A 25,933-nucleotide genomic window follows, 5' to 3' on the forward strand; every position below is an offset into this window, starting at 1 on the left:
AAGCCAGGGAATGCCAAGGATCCGGCAACCGCCAGAAGCTGAGAAGAGGGAGAGATCTTTCCCTACAGACTCCGAGAGAGGGCCGTGCTGACGCCTGGGGTTCAGACCTCCAGCCTCCAGAACTGATTTTGTGTCGGTGGAAGCCCCCCTGTTTGTGGTCCTTCATTAGGGCAGCCCTGAGAGACCAGTACACTCCCCTTCACCCCTGCATTCCAGGGGCTGGAAGGGGTCCGTGTGTTGCCGAAGCTCTGACCCAGCCCGTGGTTGATCCAGTCACAGGATCTCCAAGCACCTGCAGGGGTCCTCCATCAAAGGGGGCTCATCTGTGATCTGGACGATCCTGATAGAGCAGGGACTCTGTGCCAGGCACCGCTCCAAGCGCTTTACTAAGCTCTTCAGGTACATTTTTTTTTTAATTTATTTGAGAGAGAGAGACAGCGAGAGAGAGCATGAGCGAGGAGAAGGTCAGAGGGAGAAGCAGACTCCCGGTAGAACCGGGAGCCCGATGCGGGACTCGATCCCAGGACTCCAGGATCATGACCTGAGCTGAAGGCAATCGCCTAACCAACTGAGCCACCCAGGCGCCCCTCTTCAGGTACTTTTTAATCTGAATCCCTGCAAAAAGGCTGTGAAGCAGGCAGGGGTTGGACAGGGGGAGGTTGGCTCCATTTTACACATGAGAACATCTGAGTCTGGGAGTGTTGCCTAAAGTTCCAAAGCTGGTAGGAAGTAAGGCAGGAGCCGGGAATGTCGGCCCAGGAACACGTTCCTCACCCATTGCACCGAGTGACTGTCAAACACTGTGCCAAGCTGACAGCAGATCTACAGAAAATGCATGATTCTTATTCCAACAAGCCTGTGACCTTGGGCAAGATACACAGCTTCTCTCTGGCTTCAGTTTTCACATCTGTAAAATGGGCTTAAGGACAGTGCTTGGGTTCTTGGGGTGGAATGAACGAGAATTCAACCAGAGAAAAGTAGACAGGGTATTTAGCCCCAGTCTTGGCCAAACTGCAGCAAGTTTCATGACTATGATTATTGACTTTATTGATGTTCATTGTGTCATGACCATAGCCTGATTCCAAGTGTCCCTTCTGTTTGAAGCCGCTAGAATGACTAGGGTGCATTCATTTGCATCCCCCTCTGGGGTTTGGAAATCAAAATATGCAGGGAGACTGGTGGTTAAATGTTGATGGAAAGAGGAAAGGGAAAAACTGGGGAGAAAGGGAGAAGCAAAGCGAGAGGAAGGGGGAAATCCCAGCAGATGGTTGTTGGATCTCCCAAGGCAGAAGTCTGCTGAACATGGCAGAATTCGCACCATGCGCCAAGTCTTGTCACATTCTGGGGCAAGGCGCGCGCGCATGCGTGTGTGTGTGTGTGTGTGTGTGTGTGTGTGTGTGTGTGTGTGTGTTATTACACACTATTACAGGAGCAGAGCTGAAGCTTAGTGTTCCCACCTCAACCAGGGCGTTAGCACCGGTGTCTGGCCATCTTGCAGGCTGGGACTGCTGGCTGTGTGCAAAAGCTTCAGGCAAGGGGCTCATCTGCAGCCCCTTGTGTCCTTGAGGACTTGGAGCTTGCAGTAGGACCAAGCCACATCCCCACATCACCCAGAAGGGACCGCACCCACCATTGATAAAATTGCCCTTTGTTTTCAAAGTCCTTTGCCTTTGGGTTAATCCCATTAATTTAATTATTCAAGAAGACAACCATAAAAGGAGAATTTTTATTTTATTTATCAAATAGTTTGCTTATCTCATGTAATCCACTCAGCAACCCTGTCCTCACCTGATTCTCTTCCTCCATCCTGTTACCTGTGGCCTCTGGGGAATTTGAGCTCCCTGTCTACCCCCACCCCTCCCAAAGCATTCCTCCAAGCTGCACTGACACATTTTCCCGAGTAAGAGCACTCTTGGGTAAAATACATATTTTTAGCTTTCTCCTAGCACAAAACTCTGAGACCACCAAAAATCAAAAGAAACAGCCCTGTTTATACCTCGGTGGCATGGGAGGATCCTTCTTTAATATCGCGATTGTTTATAGAAGTTTTTTTTTTTTTTCTTTCTCATTGGATTATAGGAATTGTTTATGTATGGTGGATACTAATCCTTTTTCTGTTAAAGTGTTACATTGTCTTTTTCCCTTTTGTAGTTTGTTTGCTGCAGGGGAGTAAACAAGAGTTCCGGATTCACTGAAGTCCTATTTACCCATCTTTTCTACGACTGTCCTTTTTGAGTCTTACGTAGAAAATTCTTACTTTCTTGGAGGCTGTAAGACTATCCTCCAGTGCTTTTTTCTAAATGTTTTAAAACTGTGCTTTCCCTATTTACATATTTAATTTATCTGGGTCTAGTTTTTATTAGTGAAGGCTCAGAAGAAGACCCATTTTTGTTTTTTTCCCTCCTGGATACAAGTGGTCCTAGCATCCTCGATTAGACCCAGTGTTCATCTCTCTGGTGGCCAGATGCTGCTGCAGCCCTAGATCAGGTTCCCAAACGTGCTTGGGTTGGTTTGTGAGCTTTTTCTTCTGCTTCACTGGTCAGTTTCTCTGAGCCGGTAACACTGCCGTAATCCACATAGATTTACACTAAATCTCAACATCTTTTAGGCAACTCGCCCCCCTTCATGCCTCTCCAGGAATGTCTTGGCTATTCTTGGGTCTTTGTTCTTCGATATAAATTTTAGAATCGGCTTGTTCGGTTCCTTGAAAAATCCATTTGGGATTTTGATTGGCAGTGTGTAAAGCCCATGACTCGAAGTGGGATACTTGAGACTGCCAACATACTGTCTTCCTAGCCATGAATTGAAAAATATTTCTCCATTTATTTATGACCTTTTAAATGATTTTCTCTAACATTGTATACTTTTCTCTATAAAGGTTTTCCACATTTAAAAATTATGATCCTCAGACAATTTGTACCTTCTTGTCATTGCTATTATAAATGGAATCATTTTTTAAATTACATTTTCTTTTTTTGTTGTTGTTGCTTGTCGCTGGTATATAGAAATGCCATTAATTTTTTTTTCATTATTGATTTTTTTATCTAGGTACTTAGCTGAACTCTCACTAGTCTTAATTTGTAGATTCTTTTGTATTTCCTAAGTAAATGAAGCTATCATCTGAGAATAATGACAAGGTTTTTTGTTTTGTTTTTCCAGTCGCAACATCTTTTACATCTTTTTCTTGTCCTGTTGCACTGGGTAGGGACTTGGATGCAATAGTGGTGATAGAATGCATTCTTACCTTATTTCTAATTTCTAAGGAAAAGATTCTAATTTACCACCATTAAGACTGATGATTTTGGTAGGTAAACCTCATCCAAGAAGATCTTTCCCATTTCTAGGCTGGTAAATATTTCTTGTTTAACTGATTGATTACAAATGGATATAAGTTTTCTAAATTCGTATTTCTACCCATATGGGATGGTTTGTCTCCTTCAGTCTGCTAAGCTAGTATTTATTGACTTTTTTCCAATATTAAATCACCTTTGCATCGTTGAGATTAAATCCAATGTAGCTCTCATGCATTATCTTTTTTATGCAACACCAGATTCTGTTTGGTAATATTGAAGATGAGACTTTTACATTCATGTTACTAAGTGAGATTGATCTGAATGTACTAATTCTTTCTCACATTGTCCCTGACAGTAGGTTTTGATATCGACGTTATATTACCATCGTGGAATGAACTAGGCACTTTTTATTAATCTCTGGATGATTTTCTGTACAACTGGAATGAGCTTGAAAGTTTAGTTGAACTCCCCTGTTTAAAAAAAAAAAATCTGGTACCTGTCATTATTTTTTCCCGTAGGAAGACAATTAACCTCTAATTCATTTTATAAGTGGTATTAAGATATTTGGGCCTTTTTAAATTTTCTTTGAATCAATTTTGGAGTTATATTTTTCTAAGAATTCAGATTTTGGCATAAAGATTTTTATAATATTCTACTAAACCTTGGTTGTGGCTATAATTTTGATCCATTTACATTCCTGGCATTGTTATATGTGTATGCTTTCATTCTTTTTTTTAAGCAGTCTACCAGAAGGAGTCTATTTTATTAATCTTTATTTATCTCTTCAAAGAACCAACATTTAGTCTTGTTGATCTGCTCTGTTGAAACTTTTTTATTCCCATTTCATTAATTTCTGTTCTTATCTGTATTGTCTCTGCTTTCTTTGAGGGTATTCTATTTTTACTATTTTTCTCTCTCTCTTTTTTTAAAGATTTTATTTATTTGTCAGAGAGAGAGAGAGAGAGAGAGCACAAGCAGGCAGAGCGGCACACAGAGGCAGAGAGAGAAGCAAGCTCCCCGCTGAGCAAGGACCCCCCCCCCAATGCGGGACTCGATCCCAGGACTCTCGGATCATTACCCAAGCCGAAGGCAGTGGCTTAACGGACTGAGTCACCCAGGTGTCCCTCTATTTTTCTCTTTAATGCCTACAGTTTCAACTTCTCTTTGTACTAATATAATATTTAAGGTTACAGATCTCCACCGAAAGTATCACTTTTGCTGCACAATGACAAATAATCATTTTGGTATCATACAGTTCTCATTATTTTAAAATTCACCCCCAAAATTCACATTATTATTCTTTCATTCATGAGGGTTTTTTTTTTTTTTGGTTTGTTGTTTTTTAAGTTTATTTTATTGAGAGAGACAGCACCTGGAAAGGAGTGAAGGGGCTACAGAGAGAGTCTTAAAAAGGTTCCATAGCCAGCACAGAGCCAGACAAGGGACTCATGAAAATCAGTGCTAGGACATTCCAAAACACAGATGAAAGTTTCTACATATGCTTGAGAAGAACAACCATCATTTAATCATCAGTTATGTGTCCGCTAAGTCACAGCTGGGCAATTGTCATTCAAATCTTCTATCTTTCCTCATTTTTGGGGGTCTGTTTGAGTTTTCAGTACCTCCTAAAGGTTCTGAAATACTCAACTATTATGGTAGATTTTTCCATTTTTCCCTGTACTTATTTTCAATATTTTGTTTCATATTTTTGAAGCTTTATACAATGGATACAAGTTTACAATGTCACATCTTGCAGGGGAATTGAACTTCTTTATCATTATATATTGATATATATATATATATATAGCATCTTTTTCTTAAAAATAACTCACTTTCTGGGCACTTGGGTAGCTCTGTCATTTAAGTGTCTGACTTTTGATTTCGGCTCAGGTCATGATCACCGGGTCCTGGGATGAAGCCCCATTTCAGGATCCACGCTCAGCACAGAGTCTGCTTGGGACTCTCTCTCTCTCTCCCCCTCTGCCCCACCCCTCACTCATGCACGCTCTGTCTCTCCCTCTTTCTCTAAAATAAATAAATAAAAGTCCTTTAAAAAATCATTTAGGGGCAGCTGGGTGGCTCAATCATTAAGCGTCTGCTTTTGGCTCAGGTCCTGATCCCAGGGTCCTGTGATGGAGCCCCACATCAGGCTCACTGCTGGGCGGGAAGCCTGCTTCTCCCTCTCCCACTCCCCTTGCTTGTGTTTGCTCTCTCACTGTGTCTCTCTCTGTCAAATAAATAAATAAAATTTTTTAAAAAATCACTTAGTTTCTCATTGGTAGTGCTGATATATTTTACCTTAGGACAACCCTGCCTTATAGTTATTACTGGCTTACTATTTACCATCCCTTGCTTTGGCTACAGCTCCCTGGTATTTATTTATGTATTTACTTAATTTCTTGCTTACGTTATTTATCATGGCCTTAAGCGTGCCCTTATTTCCAGTGAGCTCATCAGTATATTAAAATACATTTGCTGTCATTTTGCCCTGCTCTAATTGAGATAAGGGAGTCCTTCAGATGGGACGGTCATAATGCCAAATTGGCCCACTTTGCAGTCCTTACGATGTTTTCTGAAAGTACGAGTTATGGGCCCAAAAAGATAAGTCAAAAACCATGGCACCAAGGAGTACGGACCAGGTGAGCCCAGCATATGAGCCCACGTGCACATGGGAGTATTTCCCGAATGACTAGGTAAGCTATGTGTTGAAGGAAGTATGTACATTCCTTCCTTCATCTGTGTTTCTGAAATCATAGTTTTTTTTAATCCTTTTAAAAAATTTTTTGAAGATTTATTTATCTGAGAGACAGAGAGAAAGAAGGAGAGAGAGTGCATGAGCAAGGAGGAGGGGCAAAGGGAGAGGAAAAGCAGACTCCATGCTGAGCAGAGATCCATGGGGCTCAATCCCAGGACCCCAGGATCATGAGCTGAGCTGAAGGCAGATGCTTAATCAACCAATTCACCCCGGCACCCCTGAAATCATTGGTTTTTAAAATCATATCTTATTTCAGTCAATGAATATTCGCTATGTATAAAATGACGAGGGCCTGAGAACCATAAAGATTTTAGAGATGGTCACATCCATTGCATGTAAATATGCTTATCTCTATGTGTTGAGTGTGGGGCTGATATGTATGGGCTCTTATCGATTTTCTCTGTTTCTTGAGCTTCTGCTATGGGCCTGTATTAGTTTCATGATTATAGGGAACCAGATGTTTTAGGAAGGGGTTTTCATACCTCAAAGAGTTGGAAACCACTACTTTGAATGGTGATTGAGAGCATCAGAGCAAGAAAAGTAGATTCGAAAGTGGATGGATGGGGCCAGGTCTGTGATGGGAAGGAGGAAGTGGGCCTGTGGGGTTTCGAGTAACGGGACACAAAGGCCAGATACAATGGGAATGAATGCTAGTCAGCTCCAGCACATTGCTGCCCTGGAAAAATGCAGGCCTGATGTTGGCCAGATTTTTTGGTTAAGTGAAAATAGATATCTAGATATCTAAATCTGTTATTTGAAACCTTTACAGAGTTTTAAATGCTGGCAAGTCACTTTTTAAAAAAATGTTTAAACATAGTGCAGCTCAAATCAACCATCTCTGTAGATTAGATGTGGCTCCTGGGTGGCCCCTTTCTATCCTGTTTGAGGACCTGAGCTCCTTATCTCTTTCACCCCTGCATGCAAACTCCACAGTCACTAAGATCAAGTCTAGCCTTGAAATAGTTCTGACATAGGAGGACCATACCAAATAACTTCCTCCTTTAGTTCAGATTATGGGCATCCTCCCTATTCATCCTAGTTTCAATCACATTGAAAGAGTCACCAGGTTTGTATATCCATCCATCCATCCATCTGTCCACCCATCCATCTATCCATCCATCCATCTGTCCATCCATCCATCTATCCATCCATCCATCCATCCATCCATCATCTGTCTGTCCACCCATCTATCCAGCCATGCATTCATTCAGAAAACAGCGATATTTTGGACATTTGTAGATGTCAAGCACTGCCAAATGGTGGAGCGAGAATAGGGAACAGAACTAAGGCCCACCCTTAAGGAGCATGTTCCCTTCTAGGCGAGGAAATAGACAATTACGAGCAAATGATCTGATTTTGGGCAGGGGAGGTGCTATCTAAAGCCAGGATAATGAGTTGGGTTGTGTGGAAAGAGGAGGTGAGGGGATGATAGTGCTAGAAAGGCCTTTGCAGGTGGTGTCTGAACAAGACCTGCTTGCTGAGAAAGGGCAGCTGTGCAAATATGTAGAGTGAACTTAGTTTCTAGGTAACAGACAGATAATAGCAAGTGCAAAGGCCCAGAGACAAGAATGGGATGATCTAGATTTGTTGGGGGAAATCTGCTAATCCTCTTCCTGAGTCCCCACACAATGAGGCTCTCCTCTCTGACTCCACTGTCAGGCACTTTGGCCATGTTATCTGCTGAGGCTGTGGGCTAAGGCCATTCTCCACAGGTCCTTCCCACGGGGCTGGTTTCCAGAGAAAAGACAGAGCTGTGGTTCTGGTTCTTCCACTCCCAGCTGAGACCCAGGGCAAGTTCCTGATCTTGACCCTCCTCTCAGATCTTCAGTGGCTATCTTCCCCTAAGAGGGGCCCACCTGCGCCAAAGGGCCTCCTTCCAGATCCTACGGAGCAGAACCTTTAGTTCCGTTCTGATGCCATTTGATCCAAGTCCCAACTCCATCACCACCTTTGTGCAGCCCTTCACAGCGAGTCCTCCCTCAGGCTCCAACCACTCCCCACCTTCCCAACCCCGCCCTCTCAGCCCAGTCCCCAAACTTCCCAGGCCCTTCCCTGAGATTCGACTTTTCACACGTGTGGTTTGTTCTCTTAGAACAAACACCATCTCCCCTTTACTTCTTAGCACCCTTTCTGGTCACTTGGTCCATGTGATGGCCCTGAGGCTGTGTATTTCCCATCTGCCTCCCCATGAGCTTCATTCCATTTCCTTGCCTCTTTCTTCCCCAAGTCTCATCTGTCTCCCATGGGCTTTTTCCTGCCCCCTCACAACTGCAAGTCCTTGCCTAGCTTACCCTCAAGTTCCTTTATCCACGTCCTGCCATCTTGTCTGCTACCTCCTCTTACAGTTCTAGACCTTTTGGTGCAGCAAATGCTTGTAGGGTGAACAGTTAGTTGTTGAATAAAATCCTTGGGCTGATTAGGGCCCTCAGAAAAGTCTGCCTTTGAGCTAGGAGTCATCACCATTGACAGGTGATCTCCTCTTCCCAGCATCTTCTACATGCATTTATCATGAGCATGGCGTTGCTGGCATTGGTCCTCATCTATACTCGCCCAGTGGTTTGTTCAGGATAAACAGAATGCTTGCACAGACGGCTCACTACCTGCCAAGTGCCCCACCTGGAATGCAGCTACCCCTCGCTGTTGTACAGGTAAAAATGAATGAATGAACAGCATAAATGAATGCGTGAACACTCCATAACGCACTTTACACACTTTACACATTAACTTTAATCTTTTTTTAAGATCTTATTTATTTGACAGAGAGAGAGAAAGAGAGAGAGTGCGCAAGCAGGGGGAGTGCCAGGCAGAGGGAGAAAAAGGCTCCCCACTAAGCAGAGAGCCTGATGTGGGACTCAGTCTTAGGCCCCTGAGATCATGACCTGAGCAGAAGCAGACAGTTAATGGACTGAGCCACCCAGGTGCCCCCATTAACTTTAATCTTTAAAAAACAACCTAAGACATAGGTTCCCTGGTCAAATCCCATCCTACTGTCTATGAAACATTAAGGCGGAAGGTGATTAAATGCTTGGCCTGAAGTTCACAAAGGTAGTAAGTGGTATGGCTGAGATTTGAACCCATCACTGTCTTATTTCATGGTCTAATCCCAGCGCTGTTCCACTGTGGTTGGTGTGAGCCGCAGGTGGCTACCGAGGACCCATCCGGCTATAGCAAGTTGGAATCTAGATGTGCCGTAAAGACAAAAGACATTCTAGATTTCTAAGATGTAGTGTGAGAAAAGGAATGAAAACTATCTCATTAATGCTTTTTACATTAAATATATGTTGACATGAAGGTATTTTGGATATATTGGGTTAAATAAAATATATTATCAAAATCAATCTCACCTGTTTCTTTTTACTTTTCAATGCAGCTACTAGACAAATGGAAATTGCACTGTGGCTCATGTTCTGTTTTTGTTGGACAGCCTTGGTCTAAGCGCTCAGCAGCTCTGTTCTAGCGATTCAAAGGCAAATGCCTTCCTCTTTCGCATCACCAATAATGTACACGGGACTATTGGCCTAAGGCTCGGTTCTTTGTCCTCCTGGTTCTTCTCTCTTCCACCCAATGGGATGTTCAGCCTCAACATTCTCCCAACCCCAGGGCCGTTCCCTTGCTTTTTAGCTGAATGTTGTGGACAATATTTACCCTGGAGATGCCTCCTCCATGGGGGGTTTGTTCTAAAGTCAGAACGTGAGGCAAACACTGTTCTAGGCAAAATTAACCATAAAAAGCCCTCAGAGTGGGCATGCAGTACCGTGTCCCAGGGCCAGTCCACGGGGATACGAGGCACAGACTCAGTAATACACAGTACACAGTAATAACAGTACACAGCAAAACCTTAGTTTACATAATTTTCCCACATATTGTTATTTTGATGAACCATTTGTAAGTTGTAGATATTATGACTTTTTACTCTTGACTGTCTCAGTATATATTTCTTTCTTTCTTTTTTTTTAAGACCTATTACCTTTATTTATTTATTTATTTATTTACTTAGAGGAGGGGAGAGAGAGGACAGGGAGAGGGGCAAAGGAAGGAGAGAGAATCTTAAGCAGGCTCCACACTCAGCAGCTGAGCCCAAGACGGGGCTCGATCCCAGGACCCTGAGATCATGACCTGAATTGAAATCAAGAGTTAGATGCTTAACCAACTGAGCCACCCAGGTGCCCCTCAGTATGTATTTCTCTCTCTTTTTTTCATTGATTCACATTATTGTATTATTCATTTTACTGTGGTAATCTAGAACCAGACCTGCAATATCTCCAAGGTATGGCTGTAAAGAAATTCTAAAAATATGGAAAGCTTCATGAATTTGCATATCATTTGGGCCCAGGGTCCAGGCTCATCTTCTCTGTATCATTCTGAGGTTAGTGTATGTGCTCCTGAAGCGAGCATCCAGTATACATTTCTTAAGAACAAGTCTGTTCTCTTAGAGTTACATTCATGAAATTCAGGAAAGTTAACATGTTGACAATACTAATCTCTCATAGGCATTCCATATTCAGATTTCTGCAATAACGTTCTACAGAGTAACTTTCCCTGACCCATAAAGCAAAGCAGTATTTCACGCAGCATTTACTTGTCCTGTGTCCAGGGTCTCCTCAGTCTGGAACAATTCCTCAACCTTTCTTCATTCATGATATTGGCATTTTTGAAGATTGTGGGAGAGTTGTTTTCTAGAGTCCTCCCCTCCCTGGATATGTCTGACTGATTCCTCATTATTAGATTCAAGTTGAAAATACTTTACAAATATGCAGTGTAAATGAAGCTGTATCCTGCCCCAGTGGGCTGGTAGTGTCTGGTGGTCCCATCCTGCGATCACTGATTGAGGTGGTGTCTCCTAGGTCTTCTCCCTTTTATTTTATTTATGTTTTATTTTTTCAAAGATTTTATTTGAGAGAGAGAGAGAGAGCACAAGCAGGGGGAGTGGCAGGCAGAGGGAGAGGGAGAAGCAGGCTCCCCGCTGAGCAGGGAGCCTGACACAGGGCTGGATCCCAGGACCCTGAGATCATGACCTGAGCCGAAGGCAGACAGCTCAACCGACTGAGCCATCCTGATGCCCCAATCTTCTCCTTTTTATTAAGAAATCTCTGGTCTCCTTTCATAATTGATAAGTAATCCATAGCATGAGGGTTTGAGTGTGTATAAGCAACATGTTTCCTAACAATTTCACCCAAAGGTTTTAGGATCCATCAGCGATTTTTGCCCAAAACCAATTTTTATTAGGAGAGCTGCAAATTCTCTTTAAAGATGGAAAAGAGAGATGGAGTGGGGGGAACACAGGTGAAAGGTTGACTTAGCTTAAGATAAAGGCCTGGAAGATGTTACTCCATTGTATACAGAATTTTGAATCTGCAAAGCTTGGTTTGGGAGGAAGGGACCAGATTAACCAAGATGTGGTCCCTGCCACCAGAGTGTCTCATGATCAGATGGGGGAGACAAAACAGATGGAGCACAGAGGACACACATGCAGGCAGACTCACATGCACAAGCGCGCATGCACACACCACGTGCTGTGAAAGGAGTGGCAGGAAAATGCCAAGTGAGAGCTTCAAGAGGAGCTCAGCAGCCTGGAGGGGCCTGCTGGAGCCTGAGGTTTGCCCAGCCCCCAGGCACAGTGTAGGGGACAAGACCTCCATCCCCAGTGTCATGGGCTGATGGGTCCCTCCCAAATTCATTTGTTGAAATCCTAACCCTCAATACCTCAGAACATGACCTATTTTGAGATAAGGTCTTTACAGAAAAAAATCAAAGCAAAATGAGGTCATTAGGGTAGGACTTAACCCAGTATGACCTTTGTCCGCATAAAAGAGAGAAATTTGGACCCAGACCTACACACAGAAGGAAGATAATGTGAAGACATAGGGAGAACATCATTGTCAATCCAAGGAACACCGGGGCTTCCAGAAGCCTGGAGAGAGACCTGGAACAGAGTCTCCCTCATGGCCCTCAGAAGGGACCAACCCTGCCAACACCCTGACCTTGGATTTCCAGCCTCCAGACTCTGGGACAATACATTTCTGTTGGTGAAGTCTTCCAGGGTGTGGCACTTTGTTACAGCAATGCTAGGAAGCTAATACACCCACCCTCAGTGTCATGACCCGTGTTCATGGGCTGCAAAATGTACAGGCAGGAGCCCAGGCTGGGAGGCAGAGCCTTGGGGTCATGGCCTGGTTTTGCCACTTCACAGCTGCTTAAGCTCAGGATTATCTGTTTCTCCCCAGTCTCGTTTCCTCATTTGTCAATAGAGGGGAGTGACACTGGGGCAACTTGGAACAGTTGGGGGGGGCGGGGCTTGCATTCCACCAGGGTCATCATGGCCACCAGTGTTACCTCACCCAGGCTTGCTGACTGTGGTACTCCTTCACGGGAATCCCCTCACCTGAGTTCCACTTGGGTATGGCTGTATTTTGACTCCCTTTCACACTAAAGGCCAGATCACAGCGGGCAGAACTAGAGAACACAAGCCAGTTGCCCAAGACTTCCTGGGGCTGCCTCAGTGAAGGATGAAGTTTGCTTATCAGTCTGAGATTGAATGTGACCCATGGTGCACCAGGCATGACAGGCCTCACCTGGGTCCCTGTCACGACCTAGACAGTGTCTCCAGAACCCAGGACATCACGGGACCCTTCCTGGTCTCCTCAGCCTGCTGTGGAAGTGATGACTCAATTTCTTAGCTCTGTAGTTGCTTCTCTCCCAGGCTCTGGTTGCCTTCCACTGGCCACCATTATAAGCAGCGGCAGGGGGTTAAGGAGGAAGGTGCAGAGGGTCTCACCCAGGAGCCACCCCGCCTGAGTCTGAATCAGACTTGGCCCTGAACTAGCTGTTTGACCTTGGGCAGTTTCCTTCTGCACTTCATTTCTCAGTGTGTTTTCTCTCTTGTACCTGTCATTAGGAGCCAGAATTTTGGTGTTAAGAGAAAGAGGCGGAGATCTGAGTTTAAAAAGGTTAAATAGAGCCTGAATTAGGATTAGAAGAATCAGTACAAACTCATGATATATTTTATCTTTTAAAAAATTATCTGTAGGGGTGCCTGGGTGGCTCAGTCGTTAAGTGTCTGCCTTTGGCTTAGGTCATGATCCTGGGGTCCTGGGATCGAGCCCCACATTGGGCTCCCTGCTCAGCAGGAAGCCTGCTTCTCCTTCTCCCACCCCCCTCTCCCCACTTCTGTTCCCTCTCTTGGTGTCTCTCTCTCTCTCAAATAAATAAATAAAATTATCTGTATTTTTTAACTCTGTTAACTGTCAGTCCACAGGAAACACCCAGAAGCAGTATCTCAACAGTGTAAATGAGCATCCCCATAATCCAGACTATGGTCTCTAAATACCATTTCTCTCTTAAAGAAGCCAGGAATGGTTGATTCCAGGTCTTGGATAGGAAATGAATTAGATAATTCTGGAACATCCTGTTATATAAGAAAGTGGGGCAGCCATGAAACACTACTGAGCCATGTCAGCTTAGGACTTAGCCAGTTAAGCATCCAACTTTTGATTTCAGCTCAGGTCATGATCTCAGGGTTGAGAGATCGAGCCCCGTGTCAGGCTCCGCACTCAGCAGGGAGTCACCTTGAGATTCTCTCTCTCCCTCTGCTGTCCCCACCCTGTGTGCACACCCTCTCTCTCTCTCAAATAAATAAATAAATCCTCAAAGAAAATTGTCTTTAAAGATGCCTCAAGAGTATTATAAAAAATGACCTTGAATAAGCTCCTTAAACTCTCGTGCTTCAGTTTTACCTATACATAGGGGTAATACTACCACCTACCTCTGAGGGCTATTACGGGGATAAATGAGACCAGAAACGCACAGCCGCTGGCCAATGCCTCACTCATTGTAGGTGTTCAACAAATGGCATCATGGTCCATATCAGATCACTGGGCACGGAGCTGGGGTGCCGGGCCGCATAGCAATAGGCATATGAGGAAGACCAGCTCCTCCCCAGAGGATCTCCTGGGAGCAGGCTAGAAGAATATCAATCTAGCAAGCCGAAAATACCATGCAACACCTATCATCACGCTGGGAGCCAAGGGACCAGGGGATGGGGACATGGCTACCCCTTCAAGCCGAGTGGGGTCACCCCAGGACAGCAGCTCTATGACAGCAACCATAGTCTATTGCTTCTGAATGAAGGAACCATCCAACATCAGATGCATCATTATTTTATAAATGCTCTGCCCACTGATGCCATCAGGTATAAGTTGAACCCTAACATCAGACATGTTAAAGTGTGGCTAACAAGTGTATCTCAGAATTGGCAAAATCCAGAAAATGCCAAGCACGTCATCTAAGCTAACTCTGCAGCAATCCTGGGTGAGATGCATGGTCCAGAAGGTCCATTCAGACTCATCCTAGGGTTCATCTGGCTCCCGGGGGTGGCCCCAAACTCTGATTTCACTCCAGACCTACACCAGATCCCTGAGTTGAACCTCTAACCCTAACCCTACAAGTAACCCTATCCTTAACTCCAACACCAACACCATTAGCAGCCATAACTCTGCGTCAGTTCTTTTAGGTATGTTGGTGGGTAGCTTCCCATTTTAAAGATGGGCAGAGTGAGTTGGATCTGACCTTAGGGGATTTACCTACAACCCTATGGTTTCAAGTGACAGAGGTGATCGGAGCCCTAAGTGGTTCAACTTTGAAGTCTGTGTAGTTTCCTGCACTCCAGGGAGCCCTGGGCCCAGACCTGAAGAAAGAAATGCAAAGAGCTTTCCAGGCTCTGGGATCGCCCCAGATGGAGATCAGACCAAACCTCGGGGAGGAAACAGCTGCTGGGTATGGGAAGGTGCTTCTGCCACCAACAGGGCAGCCTATACCAGGAAGGGCACTCAGGAAAGCCAAGTTACTCAATAGCAGGATCCTCCTCAGAGAGGTGCAGGGAAGACCAGGGAGTGGGACCCTCGTTCCTAGGCATGAGTGGCCTTGCCCTGGTTGCCAGCACATTCTTCCACTTCTGGGAGCCACCTGGCAGGGCCTGATTTGAGCCCTGTGCAGCTGGCCCAGTGTCCATCCATCTGCGTCCCGTGCCCTCCAGGCGCGGGTGGGTAGCCCACAGCTGTCCCAGCCCACTTCTGGAGAGGAAGAGAACTGAAGGGATCTGGCCACATCCCACACCTCCAGTCAGACCCAGTTCTTCTACACACTCTGCATTGTCCCACCAGCTGCAAGGGGGAAGGGTAGGGCAGGGATTCTCCAATCAGCAGTCCCCTGGAGCGGTCTGTGAAGTGCTACCACACCCCTTTCTCAACTAGTCTTGCACAATGCAAAGCAGGAAACCCGGTGACGGGTTCAAATCCTGATTTCACATGCCCACCATATCTCTTTAATAACCCAACCTTAGCACCTGCTAAGCACCGCATCAAAGTCACGTGCGCATCTGTGCAGACATACCCACTGAGCACCTTCATTCTGATGTGATGTGCGCTTTTGCCTAATGTAGCTAGAGAGTAATTTCCATTCTCTGTCACTCTCTCGTGTGCACAGGAAGGACAGTGAGAGCCAGGTGAATTGTCTTCCTCTGACAAGAGTCCAACTTCTGTGAATCAGGTCCCTGGGTCTCCACATAACATCACCCTCTGAGCCATCATCCCTGTGAAAGCTATTCCTAATTGGCTCCTTTATTCCTCATAATAACCTATGTAGATGGGATGACCACTAGCCCATATTATGGATGCAAAAACTGAGGCTCAGGGAGGTTCAAAAACTCCAGAGCCAGCTAACACAGAAAGCCCCAGTTGAAAGCTTCCATTCTTGGCTTTTGCTCTTTGCCTCGCCGGGGGCTGAATGCAGAGTACAGGCTTCAGGGAGATATGGGTTTGTCTAATACTTCTGCTGCTTTCTTTTTTTTTTTTTTAAGATTTTGTTTATTTATTTGACACAGAGAGATCACAAGTAGGCAGAGAGGCAGGCAGAGAGAGAGAGAGAGGGAAGCAGAGTCCCCGCTGAGCAGAGAGTCTGACTCGGGACTCGATCCCAGGACCCTGAGATCATGACCCGAGCCAAAGGCAGAGACTTTAACCCACTGAGCCACCCAGGCGCCCATTTCTGCTGCTTTCTTCTGATCTGTACGATCACTTAATCTTCCAGGATCCCACTTCCTCATGTGCAAATGAGGATAATATTGCAAGTTAAAAAGCCTTTAAAGTATATTAGAGATAAGGAAGTACTATCAAGATCTTCTTTATCTTTCCCCTTGAAGAAGATCCAGGTGAATTTTCTGGGTCACATTGAGTATCCATACACTGCCTTGAGTCTGAAAGGTGTTTAGGATCTTGGAAAAATGCAGAATACCTCCCCAGGCTACCATTTAGTGACCAGCCTCTGTGGGGGTACAGGTGTTTTGCTGCCCCTCTCGCCTGGGCCAGAATGCTACCATTGGCTGAGCCCCTCTGTGCACCCGTACTCATCTGTGCAACACCCCGAGAGCAGTCCTAACAATTCATCTCCCTCGGATGAGTCCTGAGGCTCTGACACGTTGACAACTTGCTCTGGCCCCCCCTGTGACCGGGCTAGCAGTTGGTGAAAGCGGGATTTGAGCTCAGGTCTGAGTATGGTTTTTGGTCCAAAGTATCATGACATCACAGTTAACATTCTCCGATTGTCAGATGACGATCAGGTGGGTTCATTACAAAAAGCCTGAGCAGGATCTGTGGATACAGACCCATCAAAATCAAACTTGGCATCTTCACCTGAGTTACGAGTCTCTGGGACTCCGTGTAACTCAGACATTTGTGTTCTGTTGTAACACACTGACCTGTGACAATAATTTCCTGCCCTGTTCATTGCGGCCCCACAGCTAAGATCACCTGCTTTATTTCTCCTTGGCCATGGCAATCTCTTTGAGTCTAAGGGACTTACCATGAGGTCAGGGACTTTTTCGTGTTCGTCTTTCTTCCCCAGCACGTAGCCCAGTGGCCCTCACACAGAAAGCAATCAATAAACAGCTGTTGAAGGAGTGCACTGTGAACATGAACATGAACTCAAAAGATCAAAATATTAATTTCATGCTATAAAAAAGCAATTCCTTTGTTATTATTTTAATTCCTTACAAACGATTTTCAGCTCCGTCTTGCAAACATCCACTGACTGCCTACAATGGGCCAGGCACTGTTAGGTGCTGAGGAACAGAGATGATTATAATTTTCATGATGCTCCCTTGCCTCCCTTGTCTCTCGGGCACTAAGGGGTGCCTATGGCAAAGACTGGGGTCCCTGTCGCAGAGTGAGGAGAAGTGACTTATACACATGACGGGCAAGTCTGGGGACTAGAATCCAGTCTTAAGACTTTAAAACTATAATGTGTCTCTTTAGGACTCTCCTCCTGTTCACACCCCCAGCCATGATCCAGGAACCCAGGGGAGCAAGTCATTAGCGAGGGGGACTCATTTCCAAGGACGCTGTTTGCCTGTGATGAGGTGTTAGTTGAGGAAATGAGGGGGGGTGTTGCTTATCCCCCTATTTGTTTGACCTTGGTGCTATTTCCTTGGAACACTGCCTGTGCGGAGGAGGAAAGGAGTTTCAGATTTTGTAAATACTGGGTTTGGATTCATGTTTAGTTTTAATTTCACAAGTAAAACACGGACGCCATGTCTTTGTACAAAAGCAAAACATTACCAATAAGGCTCCAGTCCCCTTTAAGCATCTACTCTAATCCCAGGCCTTCCTACAAAGAGGTGACTTGTCCTGTTAATTCAGCGGTGGACTTTCCAGATCTTTCTCATCTGTGTTTAGATTTGTTTCTCACACACCATACAGCACTTATTATGTTCCGCGCATTGTTCTAACCGCTCCCCAAATATTCACTCACAGGAGCCCACAGTCGGTGTTGCTGGGTTTTGTATGCGTGCGCACACACAGAGTCGTGATATTAGAGTTCTACAACTTGTCTTCATTATTCCACAAGACATTTTGGAGATCATTCTGTACTAGTACATATAATATCATGGCCTTATTCTCCTCCATGGCCACGTGGTTACTTAGTACGCCTGCGCACTAGTTTATTTAATGAGGACCCTACCCACCAACCTTTAGGTTGCCCCTGACGAATTTCATCATCCATGAACGGCCTTCTGCAGACCTGTGTGCAGTGCGAGTGGAGGGGACCACTAGCATGGATTTACTCAGGGGGTCTTAAATCTTAATCTCCAGTAGGTTAGTGTATGAATCATGTATGTCACGCCCAAACAGGTTTGGGGCAGGGTGGTGGGGGGAGGAGGAAGAAGAGGTGGGGGAGGAGGAGGAAGAGGGGTAGGGCCTGGGGTTACTTGTGAACTCTGACTTTAAAATGGCCCCTTCCACGCTGGCCTCCTTGGGAGGCAGATACCTCCCCAGGAGGTGTGTGCACAGCTTTTCCGAGGACCCCACCCTCCCAGCCTCTCAGACTCCCCACAGTTGGATGCCACCCTGATTTTTCCAAAGCAGAGCTGGAGGCGCTGGTTGTTTGAAGAAGCAGAGGGCTAGGCTGCACGAGGAGGGGTCTAGTGGAAGGAGCCCCAGGCTACCAGGAAGTCAAGCCAGGCATGACCTCCGTGTTTCAGACCTGCCCTCTGAGACCAGGAGCAAAGTCCAAGAGGAGCAAAGTCCTGAGACCTCTCTGACCCTCGGTCTCTTCATTGGGCAAGCCGAGTTACTCGTCCCTGCCCTGTGGCTCCCAGTTTCTTTAAGCTAGAATCTGATGACGTGATAGAGAATTGCAATTCCTGAGTGATGCCCCATTTTCCTTGGGAATTCCCCCAGGATAGGATTTGAAGCTTTTGTTTTGCAGCGAGCAAAATCCCAGGCCTCTGTCTACCGGGCTCCAGCTGGTTATGCTTCTCTGTCCCTTGATGAATACTCTTCCTTAAACTGTACAGAGGAGCTGGGGAACCTTAATGGTAACTATTCCTTCACATGGGAAGGACTTTCCATTGTAACCATGGCTACCACTGTTCGATGGGTGCACACACTTGCTTGCCCTGAGCATGGGATCCTACCGTCCCCACTTTACAGAGTCCAAGACCGAGACTCAGAGAGGGGATGGGGTTTGCTCCAGCTCACACAGCGTGCAAACGTCAGAGCTGGAAGCCTGGACTTTCAGACACCACACCACCCACAGGGGGAAGCCACCCTTGGAACCAGACAGAGTTGACCTTTGCCAGCGTTCAACACGATTCTTTCACGAGATGAACCTAGAGCTTCACTGTGGGAGTTTCTCCTTGACTTGCTTTGTCGGTATGGAGGGGCAGGGAGTGGTAAGCATGGATTTCAGGGGCACCTGGGTGGCTCAGCGGGTTAAGCCTCTGCCTTCAGCTCAGGTCATGGTCTCAGGCTCCTGGGATCGAGCCCCGCATCGGGCTCTCTGCTCAGCAGGGAGCCTGCGTCTCCCTCTCTCTCTGCCTGCCTCTCTGCCTACTTGTGATCTCTGTCTGTCAAATAATAAATAAAAATCTAAAAAAAAAAAAAAAAAAAGCATGGATTTCAAAGAGGCCTCCCAGAGGTGGGGGGCCCCCACCAGCAGTACCTGTCACCGTGGGGTCTCTAAGAGGCAGTGTTTTCAACCACCAAGTGCAGAAGGAAAGCATCAGGGAGGGCCAGCTTCGCCCAGGCAGCTCCGCCCTCACATCTCCATGTGGCCTTGAACTAGATTCTGACACCTTCTGGCCCCCTAGGCTGTACCACTGGGAGGTGGGGATGTGTCCTCCCCGAACCCAGCCAGACTCAGATTCAGGTTGAACAGAGCAGCTGTCCGAGCTGGGAGGAGATCTGCAGCTGGTTTCCTGACTGCTCACCCATTTCAGAGATGGGAAGAAGAAGGCTCCAGTGGAGATAATAACCCAGGCCGGTTGGGGGAGTACTCATGCTTTCTTCACTCAAGACCCTCCCAGAGGATAACGGGACACTCCACCCAGACATGTCAGTCCTCTGGTTCAAAGGTGACAGTCGGCCTCCATGTGCACACAGGTGTGGCTGGAAGAGACACAAGGTTCCCTTGCACGCCCTGGCACTCCCCGTGCACACACTAGCCACACGATGACCCCAGCCAGCATCTGGGTGGACGGACGGCCAGACCTTCTCCCTCGCCTGCCCTTTTATCTGTTTCAGGAGAGCACCTGCTGGGGTTTATTAACACTCTCCTGCTAATGGTTTTAGCCTGGAATTTGAGGGGATGTAGAAGCAAGGAGGTGGTGTGGGGGGAGGGGTAAAAATGTATTCTCTCCTTAAACAAGGGATTTGGCACACTCCCTGGGCCAAGGCCTGTGGTCAGCCGGTGGGACACGTGGAGCAAAATCAAGGCGGGCTCTGACCATGGGGTCCCAGTCCCGACACCTCCAGCTCTAGGAGGCCTCTCCCTGCAGCCCAGGAAGGCCCCACCAATTACCTCCAGGCCTTCAGAGAGGCTGAGGCCATGTCCACACAGCTGGACAGGGACACCAGTGTGGCCCACGCAGAGCCAGGAGGGGCAGGCCACGTAGGAGGGGAGAAGAGTGCCAGAGAAGAAGGTACAGAGCAGCCCAGAGCTGCATTTTCTAGAACAACCGAACGGGTGGCTTGTCCTAATTAGACGTAGTCATGGCTGGTCCTCAATAGCGGTTTCCACCGCCTTCCACCCCAGGATGCGGGTATTTGTTCCCATTTAGAAGAGGAACCCATAAAAAGGCAATTTGTTCCTAGGCTGGGAGAGGAGGTCAGTCCCGACAGAGATCCAAGGAGCAAGATTTCACAGCGACTCCGGCTTTCCAAGCGAGAAATATTCAATAAAGAACTTCCCTGAAGTATGGAGTGGCATGCATTCGTCACACGGATTCTATATCCCCGGTTCCTCGCCAGCACACAGCTCTGAAAGCGGCCCACTGCACCGCTGCTCTCTTCCCCAAGGACGCGAATGGTGCACAAGTTATTGCAACAATTATTTCAAGTGAAACATTCACTCGATCACCTAGTTGAACTTGGAAAGCTACTTTCTGAGGGTTTGTTCAGGGGTGGGGGGGAGGGAGAATGGCCAGAGCTTAAATCAGAAGGTAGACAGCATTATCAAAAACCTCTGTTCCCATCTTTTTTTTTTTAAGATTTTATTTATTTATTGGACAGACAGAGATCACAAGCAGGCAGAGAGGCAGGCAGAGAGTGGGGGTGGGGGAGCAGGCTCCCCACTGAGCAGAGAGCCCGATGCAGGGCTCGATCCCAGGACCCTGAGATCATGACCTGAGCTAAAGGCAGAGAGGCTTAACCCACTGAGCCACCCAGACACCCGCCTCTGTTCCCATCTTAAAGTCACCTAGACATCCTGTAAGATCCAAATAATTCCAGAATCCTAGAGTTTCAGAGAAAGCATCGTCATTAGCTGGGCACTAAACGCATTTGTTGACGTCAGCATTTTGCTTGCTAATTTTGTACTGACCTACCAGGCAGAGCTGAAGACGACTCTATCTACAAACCTTCTGAGAGGGGGATGAGAGGTTCTTCGGGGACCTGTTAAAAAAAAACCTGTGAGATATCATGTAGACAAGAGGGGTTCTTTTCAGTTCAACTGCCCTACATTTGGCTATACACTCAATTCCCCAAGCTATCATTTCTAAAAACAGACTACTTTTCCCCATTATCCATAAATTACAAATAACCCAATGACAGGGGAGATGGACTCTTGTGACTTTAAATCCAAGACCTTCTGGTCTGCAGAAAGAATTTTACTGCTAAGTGAAAGCAAATCCACCTTGAGACCTAGTGTCACTCATTTTTTGTCCCTGGCTGCAGGCAGATACTCAAAACAAGAAAATAAACACAAGCTCCAGAAAGGAGGGGACCAAGGAGCTGGTATTGGGGCTCACTGGCCCAGAAATGACAAGTGTGCAAAATGAAGGCATAGGGGGCTGGGGGAGGGCGTGTGTGTGTTAGAGAGAGAGAGAAAGTGAGGACAGTATATTCCCCAACTCCTGATCTCCTGACTATGAAAAGATAATAAAAGTCCCAACACAAATCAAGCAAATGGAAAGTTGAGGTTGTTTCTGAGAACTCTCCTCCTTTTTCCCCTCGGGGACAGAGTCGTGATGGGAATTATCAGCCTCTTCTGCCCGTGGCAAAGCCAAGTTAAGGTTGAATGACAGCATCAGACCCTCTGGATGGTGGGACTGAGCAGGTGACATGACCTGTGACCTCCGAAAGTGGCTTTCTTCCCCCCACTTCCTGTGACTCTGACTCCTTAGGCTTCAGAAGCCTTGATTTCTGCATATCACCAACGGACAAGGGAGTCTGACTGCTTCTTTAAAAGGCAGACAGGAATGAATGGGCCCAAGTGAGGGCCCTTTCTGGAGTTCAGAAAGCTATTTAAAACCACCACTGCCAGTGATGCTGGGGCAAATCCGGGCCTCCCTTGGTGGGTGACTGCTTTGAAGGTCAAGACACACCTGGGAATAGGTTTGTTAATTTCCTCACTCTGTTGTTTAAAAAGAGCCAACAATGCTCCTGCTATACATTTCACATCCAGATCTTAAGAGGACAAGGACGTGCTGCCCAATGCCCATTTTAGCAAGTCCTCCCTAAAAAGATGAACATGCTAGCAAAGTTTCCTCTGACACACATCTCCACTGACACTGACCTTTCTGGACTCTAACACAGCCACCCAGGCACAACTATCTTTTCCTCTAATTTTCAGTTTTATTTTGTAATATTCTCTCCTTCCAAAACAAAACAAAACAAAACACAAAAACCCCAAAGCCCTCAACCTCTCAAATTAGCTTTGAAGTATTAAGTGTTCCTCTTTTACCCCAAATACATCCCTTGCCCAGCTAATTTTGATCACAAACACATTTTTGGGGTAAGTTCCTAAAAGTTAAGCAGCTGAAAGCTACGGAAATATTTTATTAGCAAATCAATTGTTTTTCTAAGAACTTTGAAACGACAGCTAACGGGGGAAAAAATTACCCTTATTCATTTCAAAATGGACAGAAGAAGTTAGACAGGAATGTAGAACGCTCAGGAAAAACAAAAAAAAGTCTGGTGCCTTCTTTATGCTCTGAAATATGTCCTCTCCTTTCCGGTTTGCTGACCACAGTATGATGGGTTGGAATGCGTAAGAAATGTAAATAAAACACCTCCTCCTGTCTTTCTTGGCCAGCCTTTTTTCTGCATCACGGCTGGGTCCTGACAGTCTCTCTTATACAAAGATCTGTTTGCTCCCGTGGCTCAACTGTGTACAAAGAAACCTGTCTCTTTGTTGTTTCCCATGTTGTTTCCCATCTCCCCTTAGTTCCTCCAAAACTTCACAGAGGGGAGATGTCTCTTGGGAAAGTCTGTGTAGGGCAATGCTGACAAGTAGGATAAACAGGGTAGGACCGGGAGAACATAAGGGAAGGCGAGGTGGCCGCCAGGCCAGGGTGCCTACCAAGTCAAGGTATGGCCCTGTCTAGCACTGGGGTAACCTGATCATTTCAGGGGCCAGGATCCTTGCTTTGTCTCCCTCCCTCGTGATGACCTGCCTTCCAATCCACATCCCAAGCTTGTTTACGGGAGACAGAGATATTAGCAACAAATGGGTTTATGTAGATTTATCTGTGTGTTTCAGAACCACCCAGCAGCCCAGAGAGCTCTCCAAACTGTGCCCTCTGCTGTCTCTGCAATCCCCAGCTATAGCCTCCTGCTGCGGAAGATGGGGGGGGGGGTGCGTGACTCAGACCTGCCATTTGTGTCCAGTGATTCTGAGCCCGGGGTGATTCTCTTCCCAGACAGAGTGATTTTTGCATCTTAATGGGTTCCGTGACACGGGAGCCATTTCGCTGGTAACGTCCTGAAGTGATACCTAGATTTTTAACACCTATTTGTGTGCTGGACGGATTGGCGCGGCTCTGCGATAAGCATTTAATGATATGGCAGTCAGTCCCAGGCCTGCTTAAGTGTCCCCTCAGACGGGCTGGCTTAAAGAAAAATGACAGAAAATGTTCTTTAATAACTATGGTTTATCCATTTCTTTCAGATAGTAAGTGGCACGTTCTCACCTCATTTGTAGCTTTTAATCCCAAATGGACATTGCTTTTGAAATATCCTCTTTCTTTCTTTCTTTTTCTTTCTTTCCTTTTTTTTTTCTCCCCGAGGCTGCCACTGGAAAGTTGAAATGTAGCAAGAATGTAATGGTAGGTGCCAGCTTTCAGAATTACAGGGTGACTGCCTGAGCTGATCCTTAAAAAGCAAGTGTCTTTTTTATACCGCATAAAAGGCTGAAATGTTTACATATCAAAAGGCTATAGGCCAATTTCTGTCAAAATTACACATGAAGTTAAGCAGTACAAGCAATTTATTTAAACACTAGTCATTGTAGAAAAATTCAAAACCATATGCTCTTTTAGCAGTTTTTCACAAATGCATTTGACCCATGACTTGGCTAGACATACAAGCTTCATAATTTACTCTAAATTTCAAATCCCCTTGACGTTTAAATAAAAGATCTTCATTAATGAGGTTTACATGAATGAAAACTTTAGAAGCTGCTATCAGTTAGCGAGGGGCTTCGGGAACCGTCTGTGCATTCGCTCTCATTTTCAAATGACTGACTCCGCTAATCATTTCAAGAGAAAGTTCCACCGAGAACAAATTATCGTCATTTGCATTCTGTGATTTGCAAAAGCAACGGTGCAAGTCACTTTGAAACCAACTTTGGTAAACAGCTCGGCTGAGAGCGGGTTTCTGCAACCCTAGAAACCCGGGGCTATTTTTTTCTGATGCTTTGGGAAGACGTCATTTTTCGACACCCTCTTCTTCCTCCTCCCACCCTTCCCGCTCCACCCCCCCAGTTATGCTGAGTTTTCCTAACACCTTGATTATTTCGTCCTCAGGGGCTCAGAGCGCTTATTTGCAACGTTGCAAAACTTTGAGCAAAACTCAGCTAGTAAGCGTCCCTACATCGCTCTTGAACGCGTGCGGGAGATCCAGCCCTTGTGTGCACTTGCCTCTTAGCGCGCGGTGGGATCTGCACCTGGGGCTGTCCGCCACCCACCCGGCCTCGAAGGGAAACCCCCTGGGGCTACGGGAGGTGTCCTCCAAGGCGCAGCGCCGAGAACTGGGGCTTGAGCACAATTTCGAGGCACTGGATTTTTATTTATTTATTTATTTTTAAGCCCGTCTACAGACAGTAAAGCGGATTTGCGCTGTGAAGGCGTGGATGGGGGTCTCCACGCTGCGCACCAGCCACAGCCCGGTCTGCTCATTGTTCCTCATTCCTCTGCCCCAGCTAATTCACCCTTCCTTTGAAAAGGACAAGCCAGCTTTTTGCCCATGCCGCGAAAAATCCTTCTTAAGGGCATCCGATTATGAGCTGCGATCGGGTGAGAGGCCGAAAGAATTAAGAAAGTTCCCGAAACCTCATGAAGTTAGGACCGCATGTGCATATTTTTGTAACAGCCATGCGTGCATGCGTGTGCAGAAGGACAGTGGGCGACAGTTTCCACCAAGATGAGAATCTCTCGGGGTCCGAGGCGATATCCAGACGCACACGCCAAATTTGGGCACTCTGTTTTAAATCAGAGAGGCAATTTAATCTATGCTCTACGAGTCAATTTAGCGATGATTGTGGAGAAAAAAAGCGCCTTGACAGATACCCAACCGCACGCATACCTTACGCACTCGCAATCCGCTGATCTGTTCTTTAATATATTAAAAATGAGGACTATTACCGGGGCGACTGATTCCTCAACGAACACATTTTCATAGACTTCTGGCATGGTGATTGCTTTGTGTGAAATCGTGTTTGGGTGATAATAAGTAAAATCAGCGGCATGTTTACTGCATGTCCGACCAAGGCGCTTGCTGGCCGCCTCCGGACGCTCCCGGTCCTCCCCTGCTGAGCGGAGCCTGCAGGCCGACAAACAATCGCTTAGGAACAGGAGGCGGGCAATTTGCGTGCGTTGCATTTGTTATTCCAATTG

At 46.3% G+C, this 25,933-nt stretch overlaps 1 non-coding gene across 1 annotated transcript; it reads right to left on the bottom strand.

Moving 5' to 3' along the window:
* Positions 1-10,336: 10,336 nt before the first annotated feature.
* Positions 10,337-10,443, bottom strand: LOC116855119. The gene has a single exon (XR_004380291.1). It is a non-coding gene; the product is annotated as a U6 spliceosomal RNA (small nuclear RNA).
* Positions 10,444-25,933: the final 15,490 nt, after the last annotated feature.

The sequence above is a fragment of the Lontra canadensis genome, unplaced genomic scaffold, assembly GCF_010015895.1.
Source record: "Lontra canadensis isolate GAN:19392208 unplaced genomic scaffold, GSC_riverotter_1.0 scaffold98, whole genome shotgun sequence".
Lineage (NCBI taxonomy): Eukaryota > Metazoa > Chordata > Mammalia > Carnivora > Mustelidae > Lontra > Lontra canadensis.